Consider the following 19,530-nt stretch of genomic DNA (forward strand, 5'->3'; position numbering starts at 1 on the left):
GATGTATTAGTCGTCTAGCGTTGACACGCGCGACAACTCAAGTGTGTGATATATTTGGTCCGTGCATTTTGCCAATCAGGGTTGTATTAAGTCGTTATTGCCTTTCGGGTAATATCTACTTCGCTTTTTCGATTTTTTGTAGAAGAATTGATAGAAATAAATTTGCTTCATTTAATGAATTCATTTATTTTATGGGTATTTTCGCTTTGGTTTCCCTACAAACCGGAAAAAATGGAGAAATGGTTAGAAACAATCCGAATTCCCATCAGCAGGAAACCGCGTTTGCTCTAAGAATTTTCAAACATATTTATCTAACTGCAAGCGGCCTCCGACGTGTATACTGCAAAGCTTTGCCTGTTTTTCCGGTAATTATAAAAGACTTAAGAAAGTTTATTATGGATTGATCAGGTTTTAATTGATAATGTCGTTGTTTTCAGGCTGATATTGGACAGTCGCTGTCCACCATGGCCACAGGTCCTGCGAATATAGATACCGCCATTGTTTTTTCTCGAACAAGACTGGTTCTCAATCCTGCTGAAACTTCTTTTGTAATCGAATAGCCGGTTGTTCCTGTATCAGAATTGCAACAACCGATGTTCGTGAATGCCGTAAATAATACGTAAAATCCTATTTAACGGGAGTAAAGAAATAAATAAGTATATATTGTAATCATGTAATCTCCACCCCCCTTACCCCTTACCCATACGCTCTCTGAAGCTATGTCCTCATCATTTTTGCTTATTCAATTAGGTTGCTTCGTTACTTTCCCATAAGTCGTGGTTCAGCTCGCTTGTGGACCCGCAATATTTGATGATTTATCTCTCTCTTTATGTTAATCTTACATTATGTTTAATGTAAAGTCGTTAGGTTAGTTTTAGTACTTAGGTTAGTTTTCAATAATGCTATCTTGAAGAAGGTTGAGAAACTAGCTGACCAAAACTAGTTGACACAATGTCTTAATTCTAACAAAGTGGTCGAAGACAAAATAACTTTTAATTGAATGATAGTAGTATAATTATTAAATATACGAAGTGTTGTTCTAGTCTCTATAATTTTATGTTACTGTTAAATGTTTTACTAATATTATTTTATATTCGTCAGTTTTAATTATTTTGTATAATTTTCGACAGCTTACTAGATATCTTCTGTTTTAAAATGCATGCAAAAGCCCGACCGGGCATAAAACCAAATTAAATTAAATGATTTCAAATCACAAAGTGATTGTTTTCTTCAATAATTATATACCATTCTATCTAAATACTATGGTAAATTAAAAAAAACCTCTTCACAATAATAAAAATGTGAACGTTTTTGCTTTTGTAGGACCTGTATAGAATTTCTCATTTTTGTGTTATTTATCAATTCTTTCCTGATTCAGCCCTTATTCAGCACATAAAATTTGCTGTAAGTGTTAGTTTCTTTTTGGCTTTATGTCCATTTTACAAAACCTCTGACAACAAATTCTCCGTGGTTTTGATTACGAGTTTGAACGCTTGTACAGGGAGTTTAAACAGAGTTGGGTTGTTAAGTTCATCTCCATATTTGTGACGTACGCTAGGTGGGGTCATTTTAAAAATGAATTTAGCTAGACAGGGCTAATCTAGTGTAATACATCAATGCTTTAGTGGGAATAAATCCCTGGGGTTGTCCCCCAACTGCGCAGAACGTTCTGCGCAAAACTGGACGCTAGCTAGGTCGGGCTCGTCGGTCCCGTTGGTATTAGTAATTAGTATGCTGCAAGGAACGGAGGAGGCTAGTCGCACGTTCGTCGGAAGAAACTTTTCAAATTCCAAGCTTAAAAATTACCCTAATGAATTTTTAGTTGAAATTTCTGCAACTGTTAATTACTTTCATGTAAAGAATGCATTCATTATTTTTTGCGAACTGAAAGAATTGTCATTTTTTTCTTGGTAGATTTCTGGAATATCTGTAGTGGGGACTGTCCCCACGGTCCCCTTGTGAAGAACCGCCACTGCCCCCCATTATGTAAAATCTTTTTTTTTAAATTTTTACACGTTTTAACTGCGTTTTCAGCTAATCCATTACTCTGCGGATGATTCACAGGAGAAGTGATGTGCTGGATTTTTCTATCTTTACAAAAACGCTTAAATTCTTCTGAACAGAAAACAGACCCGTTATCTGATACAATAGTTTCTACAGTACCAAATTGAGCAAACATCCTCTTTAATTCCCTTAAAGTATTATCCGTATTAGCTTGCTTTAAATTAATGCATTCTATCCACTTGGTACTTGCATCTACTATAATTAAAAAATTGGTATTAGCCATCGGACCAAAAAAATCAATATGTACCCTTGTCCACGGCTTTTCCTCAATCGGCCAATGTTGTAAAGGAGTTTTTGGTGGATTCGCCTGATTTTCCAGACACTTTTTACATGATCTAACTAAATTTTCTATATCTTTGCCCATTTTTGGCCACCAGAAATACCCTCTTGCTAACCCTTTAGTTTTAGCTATACCTAAATGTGAACGATGTAACATATTTAACAAATCCCCTCTCATAGAATTTGGAATGATGGCTTTATGTCCCCAAAAAATACAATCTTCTACTAAAGACAACTCATCTCTAATTTTCCAAAAAGCCCATAACTCACTATCTTTTGGAATTTTCCTTGGCCAACCCTGCCGTAAATATTGTTTTACCAATGATAACACGTCATCTTTAATAGTGGTTTCCTTTAAATTATCAACATTTAATGGAACCTGAGAGTTATCACCAACATAAAATAACAACTCTTTTTCAATATCCTGAAAATTAATGGAACTCAGCTTCTCAATATATAAATCCTCCGATTTATTTGTATCTTCTATTGGTAATCTTGATAAAAAATCTGAACAATTTTTTTCTGAAGCTACGTATTCAATTTCATAGTTGAACCCCGCCAAAATTAAACTGTAACGTTGCAATCTATTAGCACTCAACACAGGAATGCCCTTCTTTTCTGACAAAATTCGTACTAAAGCTTGATTGTCGCATTCTAATTTGAATTTCCTACCGTATAAATATACAAAGAATTTTTTTAATGCAAACACTATCGCTGTTGCTTCTAAATCTAAAATACTATATTTACTCTCTGTGTCTGTCAATTTCCTTGATGCAAACGCTATAGGTCTACTACTACCATTTGAATAAGTATGTAAAATTGTCGCACCCAATCCCTCTAAGGATGCATCCGTTACTAATTTTACTGGTATACGTGGATCAAAATGTACTAACACGCAATCAGAAGAAATTTCTTTTTTAAGTTCTAAAACTGCATTTTCACAGTCCTTTGACCAAATCCACTCCGAATCTTTTTTTAATAATCTATATAGAGGTCCTAACAAACTAGATATATTCGGAATAAAATTTCTATAATAGTTAACTAAACCTAAGAAACTTCTTAACTGGTTAATATTACATGGACTACTAGACTCCAATATTGCTTTAACTTTACTTTCTAATGGTCTAAAACCTTCCTTCGAAATAAAGTACCCCAAGTATTCAATACTTGTTTTGAAAAATTCACATTTTTCTTCATTTACCGTGAGACCACAAAGTTTCAATCTATTCAAATGCTACTAAATTTTTATTATGTTCCGCAACTGATTTGCCCGTAATCAAAATATCATCATAAAATATAATTGTTCCGTTTAAACCTTGCAATGAATTAAACATAACCCGCATAAATATACCTGGTGCTGCATTTAAACCATACACCAGTCGAGTATATCTATATAAACCTATGTGTGTAGCTATGGTAGTTATATCTCTACTACCCTCACTTAACTGTAATTGTGAATATGCCATTTTTAAATCTAATTTAGAAAACATTACTGCTCCACTGATTTGTGTCAATAAATCTGTAATTACGGGTACTGGAAATTTATTTACAACCAAACCTGGATTAACTGTTAATTTATAATCTCCACAGATCCTAACTGATCCATCTTTCTTAATTATTGGAACAATGTGAGATGCATATCTACTCGTTTCTACTGATTGTAATATTCCCTCTGAAACAAGTCTATTAATTTCATGTTCGACTTTATCTTTAATAGCTAAAGGTATTTGCCTTGCATTGCACATTTTTGACTGAAATCCCTCTATTAATTCCAGTTCAACACTATATCTATTAAATTTCCCTAATTTATTCGTTAATACGTCACCAAATTGTGTTTTCAACTTATCGACATCTAAATTGCTTTCTTCATTACCACCAAAATTATTTACTACCGTGCAATTATTCAAAAAACTAATGCTAATCCCAAATAATTCCATAAAATCTCTACCTAAAATTAAATCCGAACCATTTTCAATAACTACAAATTCAAAATTTTGTTGATTATTATTACATGTAACCAATAAATTTATTTTACCGCTCGCCTTTAGCGGCTTGTTATCGTAACTCGCTAAGTGTAAATTAAATTGCATTAAATTAACATGATTAAAATATAATTTATAGATACGTTCGGGTATGGCACTAATTCCCGCTCCTGAATCTATCATTGCCTCGAAAGAAATATCATTTATTTTCAATTTAATTATATACGGTTCAATCCTCTTATTAATACTTGAGACGAAAATCTTTTTTTTAATGCACGAAATATTTCTACAAAATTTAGCAATGTGACCTTTTTGACCGCATTTAAAACACTTCGAAAATTTATTATTCACAACCTTGCACTCTGATTTAAAGTGCCCGAATTTATTACAATTAAAATACTTTTTCTGTTCCGAATCTAGATGCTTCAATTTCGGTTTTAAATTATTACTATCGCGCGATGAACTTCTACTATGCCTCGAATTTAAATAAACACTTCGATGTTTCGATACTGATGGATTATTTTTCGGACTTTTTGATCTTGAACGTGAACTAGCTACTTGATAACACACTTTTTCATCTTTAAAATTTGCTTCTGAAGCCTCTAAACACGCTACGATTGAAATTAATTTCTCAAACGAATTTTTTTCACCCTCAATGAATAACCGTTCTCTAATTCTAGGGTTTCTCACTTTACAAATGAATAAATCTTTTAAATTATCTTCAAATCTAGTACCGAATTTACAATTAATGGATAAACTTTTTAACCGTGCCGCAAATTCTTTTACACTTTCTCCCGATTCATTAACTACATTATAAAATTTTGATCTTTCTTCAAACAACGAAGTAACATTTTCACAATAATTACCCAAAAATTCACACAAAATTTCTACTGTGACATCATTTATTTTTTTAGGAGTAACCAACTCAAACAATAATTTAAAAGTTTCCTCCTCCAAAGCGTTCAAGAATATAGCACGTTTCTTTTCGGCAGAAATTTTCTCATCATATAATATGAAGTAATTCTCCAATCTTGCTTTGAACACCCCGAAACAATCTGACTTGTGACTGAAGGTCTCTAATGGTTTGATTTGAGCCATGTTTATTGTTTTTACAACAAAATTACAACAATATTTAAAAAAAATTATCAACACAAAACTTAAACTATGGACTTAACTTAAGGCTAATGATGTTGAAGCTCTGGTTCTGGTCATCTACTCCCTCCTGTTGCAGATCTTCCTTCTTAACCTCTGGTTCTGGTCATCTACTCCCTCCTGTTGCAGATCTTCCTTCTTAACCTCGGCTGTACTCCAAGAATAGCTCTCGACCGATAGTTCCCAAGGATCCGCTCTCAGCTGCTCCTTGCTTCCAATACAGCTCCCAGCTGTGCTGCTGTTGTTCAGCCCCCGGCTTCTTATGGTTTGAAGATGAATTCAGCTCCCCGCTGAATATTTATCCTCTTCACGATAACTCCGCTCCCGCGTGATTATCATGAACAAATTTTTTTGATTCTGGTTTCGCAATTCAGCTCCCCGCTGAATTCTTTTTAATCTTATCTTTCAAAGATTCTACGATCCTGTTCTATGAATGTTGCAAGACTCCCCGTCCGTAACATTTTAAAAGAGCACCGCCATTACGTGAATACTCTTCGAATTTCTTGAATTTTAACAACACGTTTGCCGCGTAAATTCTTTTAAACTTCGCCACTGTTTTAATAATGACTTAGTTTCCTCGTCGCCACTGTAATATCCTGTAGATTCACCTTAAAAGGGGACTTGGGTTCAGGATTGATAATGATACGTAAGGCTAGTTACTATTTACAGAGATCGTTTATTGCTTGTTAACTGTGAGACTACAGAATACCGAATGGTAATACAGACTACCGCCGAAGTGCTCCCCGCACCTCGCGGTCCGTAGGTAGGTACCGTGTACCACAGCTAGATAACACAATTTTTTTACCTAACAAAATACGATTTATTTGACGTAATTTTAGCTAATGCAATAATTATTAGAACCAATACTTAGTAGAAAGATGTGGGCACTTTTGCCAAAACTTGTACACGTTTTTATCATTTTTATACATTCCATTTACATTACTTTTATGTTTTATTTATAAGTTTCTACCATAGACATATGAATATTAGTAGACCTGCCCTAAGTGATTAAAAGCGTATTATCCCCACTCCCCATACCGGTTCCATTGGAACCGGCTGGGCTGGCGTATGGCCTCAAGTGAAATTTGAAAACGTGACGTCATCATTCTTGTGCGAACTATGGTCGAGGCATCATCGGTTCATTTTACGAAATAACACGGCAAAATGTTGACTTGTAGTATGAAAACTTGTAAAAATAGATGTGAAAAAGAGAATAAACCCAATTGTCGTATTACATTCCATATATAAGCATTATTTTACTTTATTTTAAGCATATTCACATCGTATAATATAGATCAGTTTTAGAAACATATTATACTATCATATCGAGAAACGTCTGGACGCAAAACACAAAGCTGGTTGGTTGCTGGGAAGTAAATTATGAACATTTGTAAAAGTGTCTTAACTAAATACTTAAACGAAATATTCGACTCTGAAAATACAACCGAATTTTTTTGCCGAATTTGGACTTCGCAAATTTGTTCATAACGTGGCGAGTAATTTGCGCTCCCATGTAAAAATGTCTATTCATTCCAAAGCAGATTTTACTTTTAAGAAGTAAATGGTGATATTATAATGCGAGATGCCTATTTACTGTCAGATTGATTTATTGACGAATCACCGTCAGCCTTACGCCCTTCGTTCTTCAACAGTTGATTTTACCCCTCGCCATTATCTTCTCGTCTATTAATTCCTATGTCTGTGGTTTCTACCAATACAAGATTACTAGAAGTCGGGTTTTTTTGTCAGTGCAGAAATTCTGGGAAATTACCATAATATGAACTCCTCATTGGCCAGAATAAGTACCAAAGGAGGGCGATAATGTGGATTCTTCAGTGGACATTATCAATTTATCACTTAATAAATACAAAAGATTGTTCCTAGGGCACTTCGGTTATGTATAAAAAAAGCTGTTTAGTAGTAAAATAATTGCATATAATTTTATAAACTATTCCCTTTGTAAAAACCCCTAAAAAAGGTGTTCGAAAACTAATGTGGTCACTTAATGGAACACATCTACTATTTCTTCAAAAATATTGCCAACTGCATGCAATCTAGATAACAAGGGAGTATCGTGATATTATTGTTACAATTATTATAAAAGATTACCAATGTTAAAAGAAAGAAGAGAAAGAGATGACTTGATCGAGAATAAGAAATCTTCACCACTAACCAAAATGTTAATTTTTTAACATAACATCTTTTGCATTCAATCCTTGCAAATAGAGTAAACACGGAAGAAAAAAATACCACAACATGTCATGTTGATAATGATACTTATCAATCAATCAATCAATCAATCAAAAAATTATTTATTGTAAAATTAAAATTAAAATTACAAAAGGTAAAGCTTATGGGTATACCCCATTTCTTCCAGCTAACCACATTTATTTAATTACAATGTTTATACAGATAAAATAACAATATACCAATGAAAAAATAAAAACAATACAAATATATATACCAATAAAAATAGGCGTTTCATTTACGTGAGGTATTCACTCAACGTGTAGTGACATTTATTAACAAGGAAAGTGTTTAGTAACGATTTGAATTTGTGTGTATCTTGTATTTGTTTAATGTTATGTGGTAGGTTGTTATATACTTTAATGGCCATTTAGTATGGTCCTTTTTGGAATATTGTTTTGTTTGCTTTTGGTATTAGTAAGTTTTCTGTGAGCCTTGTAGCGTATTTATGTGTTGAGTTTTTTAGTGGGAACTTGTCTGTAGATGATCGCGCTAACATGCATAACTCCAATATATATAAATATGTCTGTGACTGTCAGAATTTTCAGATTTTTAAACATAGGTCTACATGAATCTAAACGATCAGAGTTTGTAATTTTTCTTATGCATCTCTTTTGTATGATGAAAACATCTTTAGCGTTTACCGAGTTTCCCCAATTAGGTAATTATAAAATTTAACGCAATTACTGTTAAACTTATTGTGAAATCAGATATGAGCGCATCAGCAGAATGAATGCTGCCTGCTCATAACATGTAATAATTATTAAAAATAATTTGGATCTAGTAGTTCTAGATGGTGTAAGAAAATCAGGGAATAATATAATTCAATCAACAATTTTCAAGTCAAGTTGGAAACAAATCATCTACGTGAGAGTTTAGTAAAGAAAAAGTAGGTTAGGTTAGTTAAGATTTGATGTTTATTCTTTCCTTCAATATTATGGAACCACTGATCAACCGAGTGGATTCTGCTAGGTGGAGGGCGCTACGTCAGTCTCCACAATATGTAAGTATATAAAGTGAATGGTTACCGTTTGCCCTACGGGGAGGGGGCCGGGGGTAGGCAGTGCGGCGCAGGGCCTCGGCGGCCGCGGCGTGCTGTGCAGCATGGATTCGCCTGCCCTCGGCGCTGTACTCTTCCACGGGACCGCCGCCCTCGCCACCCCCCAACTGCAGCGACACCACAAACAGCTTGCAGTGGGCGGGGCCCTGTTCCGAAGTCAGGCGGTACTGGTGCTGGATCTAGAGGGAAATGAGACGGTTAAGGTAAAACGCGCAAACAGGACTGTGACGAATTAAAGAGTCTTGACATCTGAGGAAATATCATGATCCTCAGCAATGACGAAATTAAAATTGGTCATCTCCAAAAAAATACTTTTTGAGATATGTATATGAGAAAAACAGTTTATGACAAAATATAAAAATAACAAGTAGAATTCAGTACACGTGTATTATTATTTGTGCCAAGTCTACCCTTTCAATTCCAATTTTTTGTTTCGTATAGATTTTTTTCTTTCCTTGAAAAATCCAATTTTTGATAAATAAGCTACAGGCCATTTTTTTGCAACTGCAGGAAGACAGAATGGGACAAATCTGTTCTGACACACATTTTTGCTTAACCTGTTGAAAACTAGGGCAGAAAATCCTCAGAATACAGTACAGTGCCAGCTGAAATATGCAGAACTGGATGAAAATTACCTATATGAGTTTTGCTCAAATATGGGAACAAAAACTGCAATTTATTTTTATGATTAATTATTTGTTTTCTGTTTACCAGATAGGTAATATATATTCCACGTTTACATTGTTAGACTTTTGCCCAGAAGAGTTTGTTGTATCAAAAAAAAAAAACTAAAAAAAAGCATTTGGTAGACAACCTGCAAACTTACTGACAACTTAACTTTGTTTAAATGAATACATACATAAACTGGTTTTATTACTTTTACATAAACCTGAATAAACTATACATGAAAAACAATAATCAAAAGGTGTTTTCAAAGAAATGATGACCTTGACATTCCTTTTAAAAATCGAAAATTTTGGAAGGCTGTTGAACAAAAATGAATTTTGACATGAACAGACAAAAGTTTACTCTATTTCTTCTCTTTCCGCTGATTAACCGATTCAAAATCTCGTCAGTGTTCATTGGCTCTATATATCCAAAACATCCCTCTCTCTTCTCCACGTACGTAATACATGGTTTTCAACACATACCCTCCAATCTATCCAAGAGGGTATGAAAAGTGCATGCAGCATTACTTGCCTTGTTGAACTGAACCAACTCATTGACCAGGAGCTTGGGCGTATTCTCTATACTCTTAGCCACACTGCTGGAAATATCAGGCAGGATCTGCCTCATCGTGGCCTGCACCGGCTCCAGCTGATCCATCTGGGTCTCCTGCGCAAGGTGCTGCTCCAGCTGTAGCTGTGGCTTCTGCTGGTGCGGCTGGTGCACGGGTGGTGAGGAGTGGTGCTGCTGCTGCGGCTGGGACTGATGCTGCGAGGACTGGTGCTGCGAGGACTGATGCTGCGAAGACTGGTGCTGCGAATAATGGTGCTGCGGAGGAGAGTGGGAAAGAATCTTCTCTAGGTGCCATGGATCTCGGAGAGGACAATATAACAAATTGTAAAAAATTTGGTAGACTGTCCAGGGGGAAAATTGGTATCTTTTGCGTTAGCCTCACTCCTGCATTTTGCGTGGAGGCACAATATCATTGCTCTACTTTGAATGGATTCAATGTCAAATTCGGTGTTCGATTTGAAATCGACTGCGCTACCACGCGATTGGTTAATGCAAACGATACAGACTCACCCCACGAGGAACAGTCATCCAAGGCAACCTCTAAAGGTCAACTGAACTTGGATTGCTTGTAACGAGATAATTACGAAGATTTACAAGATTTCAGTTAGCTCAAAATTCTTTTAAAAAAGTTAATTAGTTTAACGTGACATGTTCCTGAATTATTTGCAGGTTTAATGGTGATGCCTCCAAACAATGTGCTGTATCTAGAACCAAGCAAATATGTACCATCTAACTTTGTGGTCTGACATTTCCACAGCTTTTTCTGTTAAAAAATTCTAAGTTACCGGATCTATTTTTAGCTCGCAAATGTAATTTCCGTTATGTGATATGGATATTAGGAATAATATGAAAAGGACGCCCAATGCGTGTTCCATATTTTTTAATCCAAATCTCGGATGTATAGGGGTTTTCAAAACGAGTATGATATAAAACGTAATTTTTACGCTTTGAAGGACTGTTTGCCAGATAAATATTATTTCTCATTGTTAATTGGTTAACCGTAGCGTAACATTGCATTCAATTGTATTGAATCTAGAGCTCATATTTGACTTTCATAAAATTAGCATATTTATTAGCGTGTAAGTAATCATTTCATTATTAAGACGTAAGATCCAAGGAACGAGAATGAGGTGCATTAAGCGTTTGATTTGTTGGAGCACCCGACTTGAGAAGCCTTCGTTTCACCCTTCACATAAATAACAACAAAAAGCATATCAAAATAAACAAGTTAGGCAATAACAAGCCAGGTTCGGCGGCAGAGAGAAACACAAAGAACAAATTGTCTTCTGACGATTAAAACAAATACATGTTTATAGCATTACACACGCGCAGTGAACCGCGCGGAACGGAGCGAGCTGCTACCTTTGTCAGAATGCCAACATGATTGACATTTGACGTCGACATACAATGTAATCCCGAAGAATGAGAAGCAAGCGATATATTGACATTTTAACCCGTGCCCGTGATTAGTCGACTATTTGACACTGACTTTCCGTTTCTTTCTCGGAGGCCATATATATTACTATGTTACTATGTATTATTATGTTATTATTATGAAGAGGCCCTGCCAATGGTACAGTGTTATCTCTGACATGCCAGCAAGAATCTATAGCGGGTTCTGGGAGTTTGTATGAAGTATAGTGGGATTTTTTTTAACAATGACGAACACTTTTATGAACAAAATATTAACTCTACTATTCGGCTACAACCCGGTTAATGGAAAAATGATATTTTAATGACGTCAAAAAATTGTTTTTTTTTGCGGAATCGGTCTATATAACTGTTTACAGCTTGAAACCTCATTTCCATCTGTCCAGAGGATATTATGAGACAAAAATCATATTTTCTTCTTCATAGTTACCATATTAGTTACACGGAGGAAAAATACTAATATTGAATATTGCTAATTGATTAAGTATCTCTTCAAATACTCGCAAGCCGGTTAGAAACGGGATTGCAGATCCTGAACGAATGAAGTGATAGGTTTCCTAATAAACCTCATTTCGTCATTGTACATTTTCAAGGGAAAGGCAGGGCATAAACACGTGTTTCGATATATTACGAATTTACTAAAAGTTTACCAGGAAACGGTCTGCAATTCCGTTTTTAACCGGATTACCAATAATTTGAATACATTTGTAATTAATTAGTAATACTGTTTTTTCTCACACATGATCACACGATCGTCAATTGCTCCATATAGTTAAAAAGTTAGTTATTATTCAATGCTTCTCTGCAATTCTTTTCAACAATACTCTATACCTGTGAATAGTTCATATTAACTTGCTCCGTAGTAAAGTGTATTTTAAAAACTATAACGCTCAAATTAAAAGTTACTCGGAGTGTTACGTGTTCGTACTACAAAGTTCTATAATTATTTTTTATGATATCCGAGTTATTTAAAGTTCCTTCCGAATTAAATCAGCAAAACTATAAACAATACAATTTGCTTTACGCGGGTAGTACGAAAAAAACATTAATTCAAGATGCATTGCCGAGTGTGCTCAGAAACTCTACGTACTGACGAGTTAAAATTCACGTGTGCCGCATGCAAAGGCGCATTTCATTTGGCTTGCGGAGGTATTATTACGGCGATCTCAACAAGTTTGCAAGCATTGCAATTCAGCCAAGCCCGGCGCTGCTAGCCCGTTGCAGACAATCAGTGATACTGAACCTTTGGAGCAGATTAAAAAAGTTACGGATATTAGTTCAGCGCTCGCCGCTCAGACACCGACAAATCTTAAAGATATTCAAGATCTAGTCATGAACAAGACGTCCAATCTGGAAAAAACACAAAATGATATTCTAGATCAGAATAACAAAATACTTGAAAGTATTCAATTTATGAGTTCTCAATATGAGGATTTCATGGCTAGAATCCGTGACATCGAACTAAAAAATGATGAACTCACTAAAAAGAACTCAACCCTGGAAGCTAGGATTTATGTCTTGGAAAAATGTGTGGACATGCAGGAAAGGGAACTCAAAGCGAACAACATAGAAATAAGAGGCATCCCAGAAATCAAAGGAGAAAATCTGCAAGACGTTTTTTTCAATATCTGCAAAACAACAAAGTCCTCCACTGATACAAAGGACATTGATGCCATTCATCGCGCAGCAAAAAAAACAACAAGAGTCATCCGAGAGAAATCATTGTTAAATTCAAAACGAACATAGCAAGAGAAAACCTGTTAACAGACGTAAAAACTTTCAACAAAAACAAACAGAATCCAGAAGACAAATTGAACACCTCAAACATCGGTATAGCTGGTTCCTGCTCGCCGATCTTCATTTCAGAACAACTAACATTTCGCGGTAAACAGCTGTGGTACAAGACACGAACAGCGGCGAAGGAGAAACAATATCGCTTTTTTTGGATTAAACGGGGGCAAATTTATCTTCGTAAAAACGAGGGAACTAATGCCATTATTATCTCAGACGAAAGCAAATTGGCTGCGCTTTGATAATTTTGAATTAATGCCTATTCTTTCGAGGTATGTCTTGACCCGTGCATTTATGTCTCGCTCTATATTTCTCCATATTTGTTTCATTTCCTACCCTTCTGGAATTCATTTGTTATGTATGTTATGCAGTTCCTGCTACCTTATTTTTATTATTATTATTTTTTTGTCTTCTTGCTATCTCTTTCATAGTACTATATCTAATTACATTATTTACACTATATTATTATATATTACTCATATTTGTATAATTTACTACCGTTTTCTAATTCATTTGATATCAAGCAATTCTTGCTACCATGTTAAGTAGGTTTGACCTAGGGTACAAATAATAATTGTATAAACTTTGTTCGGTAGAACGCGCCAATCTAGGTTAAAATTAATCATCTAGAATGTTTATACTTAATGATCTCAGGTGTGAAAGGTTCGCAACCAAGGTCGCGTGTCGGAATCCTGTTTTGTTCTTAGGGATGGTCTTACATAGTAAATAAAATAAAAAGCGGTGCATAGTATGTTATTACATGTATTGAGAAACATTTATAAAATTATACATTTTGGACTTACCCCAAGACCGACCTGTATCCGTAATCATAATCTACTCTACGAGAGCGAATCACTACGTCTCCTATTACTGAACACTGTGACTTCTTATTGGCGAAGCGACGGAACGTCCCCCGGACTCCATCCAGCGGCTGACGTGACCCCGTGAAGCGTGGATCGGGCCTCCGAAAGGGGCAGGAATATATCTCCCGGCCACATCCACGATCTCCAGCTAATAACGCGGATGTATCCGGGTTCTGAGGATGCTGCAACTTAGGCCAGTAGCTTTCTCTCGGCCGCCGGCCACGTGCGGTTAGTATTCCCAAACATCACACGTCCAAAATAACGAGGCTCCCGCTTGACGGTTTTGCGTAAGCCGAATTTAGGATTGAATATAATTTCATCTCACGCCGGATGGGACAATTATTTACGGATTACCGCTGTCGGCTGATTACCGGATTACGATTGTCGCGTGGTTCGCTCGTACACCATTTCTTTCAAAGAAATCACCATTACCCACATCGGGAATGGTTGTTTAACAGGTTATATTAGATAAATGTGATGATGCAGAATAAATTAATGAATAAAATATTAAAACAAAAGGAGTCTAGCCCTGCATCATAACATTACCCCCCTCGCCACCAAATGTTTGCCCTCAAACATATAAAATTGTCTAAATAACCTAACCCTATTCTTTCCAGGTCGGTCCAAGGGTCTACTACAACAGAAGAACAAAGTTAACAATAAATATCAACAGTAGATAATAATCATCAATAGGAAGTATTCAAAGAACGAAAATTAAACCAATGTGAGAATAGCGAATGTGCGTGCCGCAACTCCGGTCGCACTTCATCGAACGTAAGGCAGGATGAACATGTTTGCGGTGCAGCCATTCTTACTTAAATAACTATAATATTGTAGGAACTAAACTTAAAAAACTTAATCTAAACATAACAACCAATGTTACGTGAACGGGATCCGCCAACACCCACAGCTTGAATATGCTGGGTGAAGACTAATTGACTTAGCGTCATGGACAACCGTTGACGTTACATTTATAAAAATTACATAATACCTGAGTGTCTATCACATTCATTTTACACAACCAAATGTAAAAATGCATCACTAACCCAAAATAGGGTTATAAGCCCGTCAGGCAACACTTTTTAGGGAGCATAGCAACCCTCACTTATCACTGACTCTACTTCTCCTTAGGAGATAAGAAAACACTTTGTCGATGTTTCTACCTAATCTACCTAACTAGGTCGTATGGGGGTATCCATAAGAGAACAGAGCAGTTAATGAAAATACACAATCTTAATTCAACAAGAGTGTTAAGCAGTCAACAACCATCGCATAAGAATGGAGCCAAATTAATACAGTATACAGCCATCAATATAGAAGGTGCAATCGGGTTAAGTGATATGCAACTATTATTAGTGCAGTGATCTAGGTATACGTCCAACAGTAACGAAGGCGTAATCGATATTTTTATGAAACAACTTATGGTTTTCTCTGTAAACAGTTGTTCAAAAAAAAAAGTTGTTAATAATAAGTCTCGCAGGACTGTAACAACAATTATGTATAATAAACTTAGAGTTTATAATAAAAATTCTAAAACAATAGGAAAGGAACATCCCAGGTTACTTACATGGTAGCAAGATTTAATGCAATTCAATTTTTAAAATTAAAAAAAAAATTATTTGTAACAAGTACAACAAGTGTGTACACAGAAATGACTGTTGAGAAGTCAAAGAATCAGTAACAAACAAAATTAACATTTATAGATTAAACCTAGGTCAGAACCTACGGAAGGTTTCAATACATCTTCGTATGTTCTGATCTTGACAAAATACAGAAAAATCAGGTTCAAGAATCATAATATGAAAGAATTAAATATGAAAGAAGTGGCTTAAAATGTGGAAGGGTCGGTGGTGGGATATCGTTCCACATTATAAGTCAGAACCGTACTTATAAAGGAAAACAAGTAAGTTATGTCTCGTTTCATCAGCAATAAAGCGAACAGCTCCATTTTATCACTAGGAGATTAAATGTTCAGTGCACCGCTTGGTGCAGTCTTTAATATATTTTCATGACCGATCAAGACATTTACTGTAAAACAATAACAAAAATATCCGTTTACATATTAATGATGAAACGAGAACAACCAGTGTTCAAGCACGTAATTTGTAGACAATGCTTCTTTGTTTTCACCATCATGAAACGAAAGAGACAGTGGGAATGTAACTCCTTACATTTCAAGATGTTATATCCTAACACACACTACATGTTAAGGTATATTAGCCAATTTCATTATACAAAATTCATAATATTTTTAAATTAGTGTTCATTTGTTCACTTGGAGTCTGTTGTGTACTTAAGTTTAAGTAAATAAATAAATTATTGCTAATAAATAAAGACTAAATTAATTATTACTAATTCTAATAAGGTTTATTCACAAAATAATACATATATTTTGATACATATATTTTGAATGAATGAGATTTTTTATATATCGAATGGCCTTGACTTTGTTTATGGGTGGCTCTTTTCATGAGCATAACGTACGACAATATAAAGGCGTGCATGTTTATAAGTGAGACTTGTTATATTTGAGAATAATAGCGTGATTTCCAATAAATCACTACAAATAGTATCGTGTGAAAGAGAACATACAACTCGATTTCAAATAGAGTTTATGAATTTTATGTGTTAAGTGTCGTGTTAGGGTTGATCATCAACCTCCAAGAACAACCCGAACCACTCAAACATATATCTCACTACGAAATACTAACGTACGTACATAGATCAGAGGACAACAGGCCTTTCGCCTCCTGCAGGAAAAACCGTCCACAGGCAACGAATCCCCCGCCTTCCAACTGATGATGCAGTACAGTGTTCCGTACTTGAACCAGCAGCCCAAGTATAATGATCAGACAGCAAGCTTCTCTCGCCCTCTGTCTGTCATGTCTGGTGAACGTGATCGACTCCGGATCGATCCGTTGCGTTTGGGGTACAAACCCATCCTCACCATTCGGAACTCATGGACCTAATGGATGGCGAGTTGATACCAGGACCCAGTTGATCAGACCGAATATACCTCCATCAACTCCCTCCAATGATAACGTTACGTCATCGTCCATACCACAAAAAAAAATTGTGATTTTTTTTTTTTTTTTTTTTTTCCTTAATTCTCCAAGTCTGACACGTCGCGTGTAAATTATCCATTATTTCAAAAATTGATAGTAAATATCGAATTATTTCTGTTGTCAACGTTGACATTTACTTTATTGAACTTAATTTCAAAACAATTTTCCAAATTGTTATTATGAATGATGATGATGATGATGCCCTTTATTTAGAAATAATAAGATGTTCTTTTCTTGTTTATAAGATAAAAACCTTGATAAATAATGTAAAAAAAAATATATATTTTGTGGCAACCTTGAAAAAATTTGTGGCAACCTTGATAAAATATATGTGGCAACCTTGATAAAATATATGTGGCAACCTTGATAAAATATTTGTTGCAACTTTGAAAAAATTTGTGGCAACCTTGATAAAATATATGTGGCAACCTTGATAAAATATTTATTTCTTTTGCCAGCCCTGGTTTTTCCGTACTATTATTATATTTATATTATTATATTTTTCCGTAGAATATTATTTATTCTCGTATTAAATCCACACGAGAATAAAAAAAAAGAATCACTTTTCAAAATGAAAACAATTACCTAATTAGAATAAAAAATTTTTATTTGAAATTATTAGCGAAGACGCACCCATGCTATGAACTAATGGCAATGAACCGACTCCCGTTACTTCGATATGCGTTGTTATTTGTGTATAATAATATTCAGTTGTCAACTGCATTAATAAATAAACATGTTTCAATTTATTATTTAACGGTACCATAAAGGAGGAATGATCCCTAACATTCACACAATTCCTTAAAACAACGCACATAAGAAATTCATACAATCATGCGATAACAATTTCACTGCTGTCACTTTTACAGTTATCGGGTTAACATTTAACAAACAAGGTTAACATTTTAGGTTATGTATCAGAGCTCCAAGAGAACAAAATAACCCTAAACCATCCAAAAAAAAACATAATCCTGACACACGACTTACGCCGTTTTTTTTATTAAAAACGCGGGCAGCCAATTGTTAAGTAGGTTTGACCTAGGGTACAAATAATAATTGTATAAACTTTGTTCGGTAGAACGCGCCAATCTAGGTTAAAATTAATCATCTAGAATGTTTATACTTAATGATCTCAGGTGTGAAAGGTTCGCAACCAAGGTCGCGTGTCGGAATCCTGTTTTGTTCTTAGGGATGGTCTTACATAGTAAATAAAATAAAAAGCGGTGCATAGTATGTTATTACATGTATTGAGAAACATTTATAAAATTATACATTTTGGACTTACCCCAAGACCGACCTGTATCCGTAATCATAATCTACTCTACGAGAGCGAATCACTACGTCTCCTATTACTGAACACTGTGACTTCTTATTGGCGAAGCGACGGAACGTCCCCCGGACTCCATCCAGCGGCTGACGTGACCCCGTGAAGCGTGGATCGGGCCTCCGAAAGGGGCAGGAATATATCTCCCGGCCACATCCACGATCTCCAGCTAATAACGCGGATGTATCCGGGTTCTGAGGATGCTGCAACTTAGGCCAGTAGCTTTCTCTCGGCCGCCGGCCACGTGCGGTTAGTATTCCCAAACATCACACGTCCAAAATAACGAGGCTCCCGCTTGACGGTTTTGCGTAAGCCGAATTTAGGATTGAATATAATTTCATCTCACGCCGGATGGGACAATTATTTACGGATTACCGCTGTCGGCTGATTACCGGATTACGATTGTCGCGTGGTTCGCTCGTACACCATTTCTTTCAAAGAAATCACCATTACCCACATCGGGAATGGTTGTTTAACAGGTTGCGGAAAAGAATCCCGTCGTGCCCGAAGCAAACTCGCATTTTACGGTACAAAAGAAAGAATGGAATCCATCCATACAACTAATTACTCCGAAATAAAAATCACCGTGACTGTCAGCTGTGCAGTTCACGATCCCACCCGTTGACTGCCCAGCTAAGAAGTGTTTTTTTTCTTTTTTGTTTCCGCCCGGGTTCAGATGTTAAATTTTAAATTAAAATTCGAAATTTTACTAAAACTAATACCAGCGACAATCGCCCAGTTCCTAACTAGGTTAGAGAATCGGCGAGGATAAATGTGATGATGCAGAATAAATTAATGAATAAAATATTAAAACAAAAGGAGTCTAGCCCTGCATCATAACATTCATTTTGTTTTTACTTCTTGCTATCTCATTAATAGTACTACATCTAACTACAACATTTATACTATATTATTTATATTAAGCACATTTACCATTTTAACTACATTTGGAATCGCATTTAATTATATATTACTCGGGAACCAACTTCTATACAACACACAACCAACACATATTTATGATTCAATTAAATTA

General features: G+C 35.5%; 1 pseudogene; it reads left to right on the forward strand.

Annotated features, from left to right (window-relative positions):
* The first annotated feature begins 12,726 nt into the window (after positions 1–12,726).
* Positions 12,727–13,487, forward strand: LOC149409024 (uncharacterized; annotated as a pseudogene).
* The last annotated feature ends 6,043 nt before the right edge of the window (positions 13,488–19,530 follow it).

The sequence above is a fragment of the Hesperophylax consimilis genome, unplaced genomic scaffold (assembly GCF_061612785.1).
Source record: "Hesperophylax consimilis isolate HC1 unplaced genomic scaffold, BYU_Hcon_1.0 scaffold_38, whole genome shotgun sequence".
Lineage (NCBI taxonomy): Eukaryota > Metazoa > Arthropoda > Insecta > Trichoptera > Limnephilidae > Hesperophylax > Hesperophylax consimilis.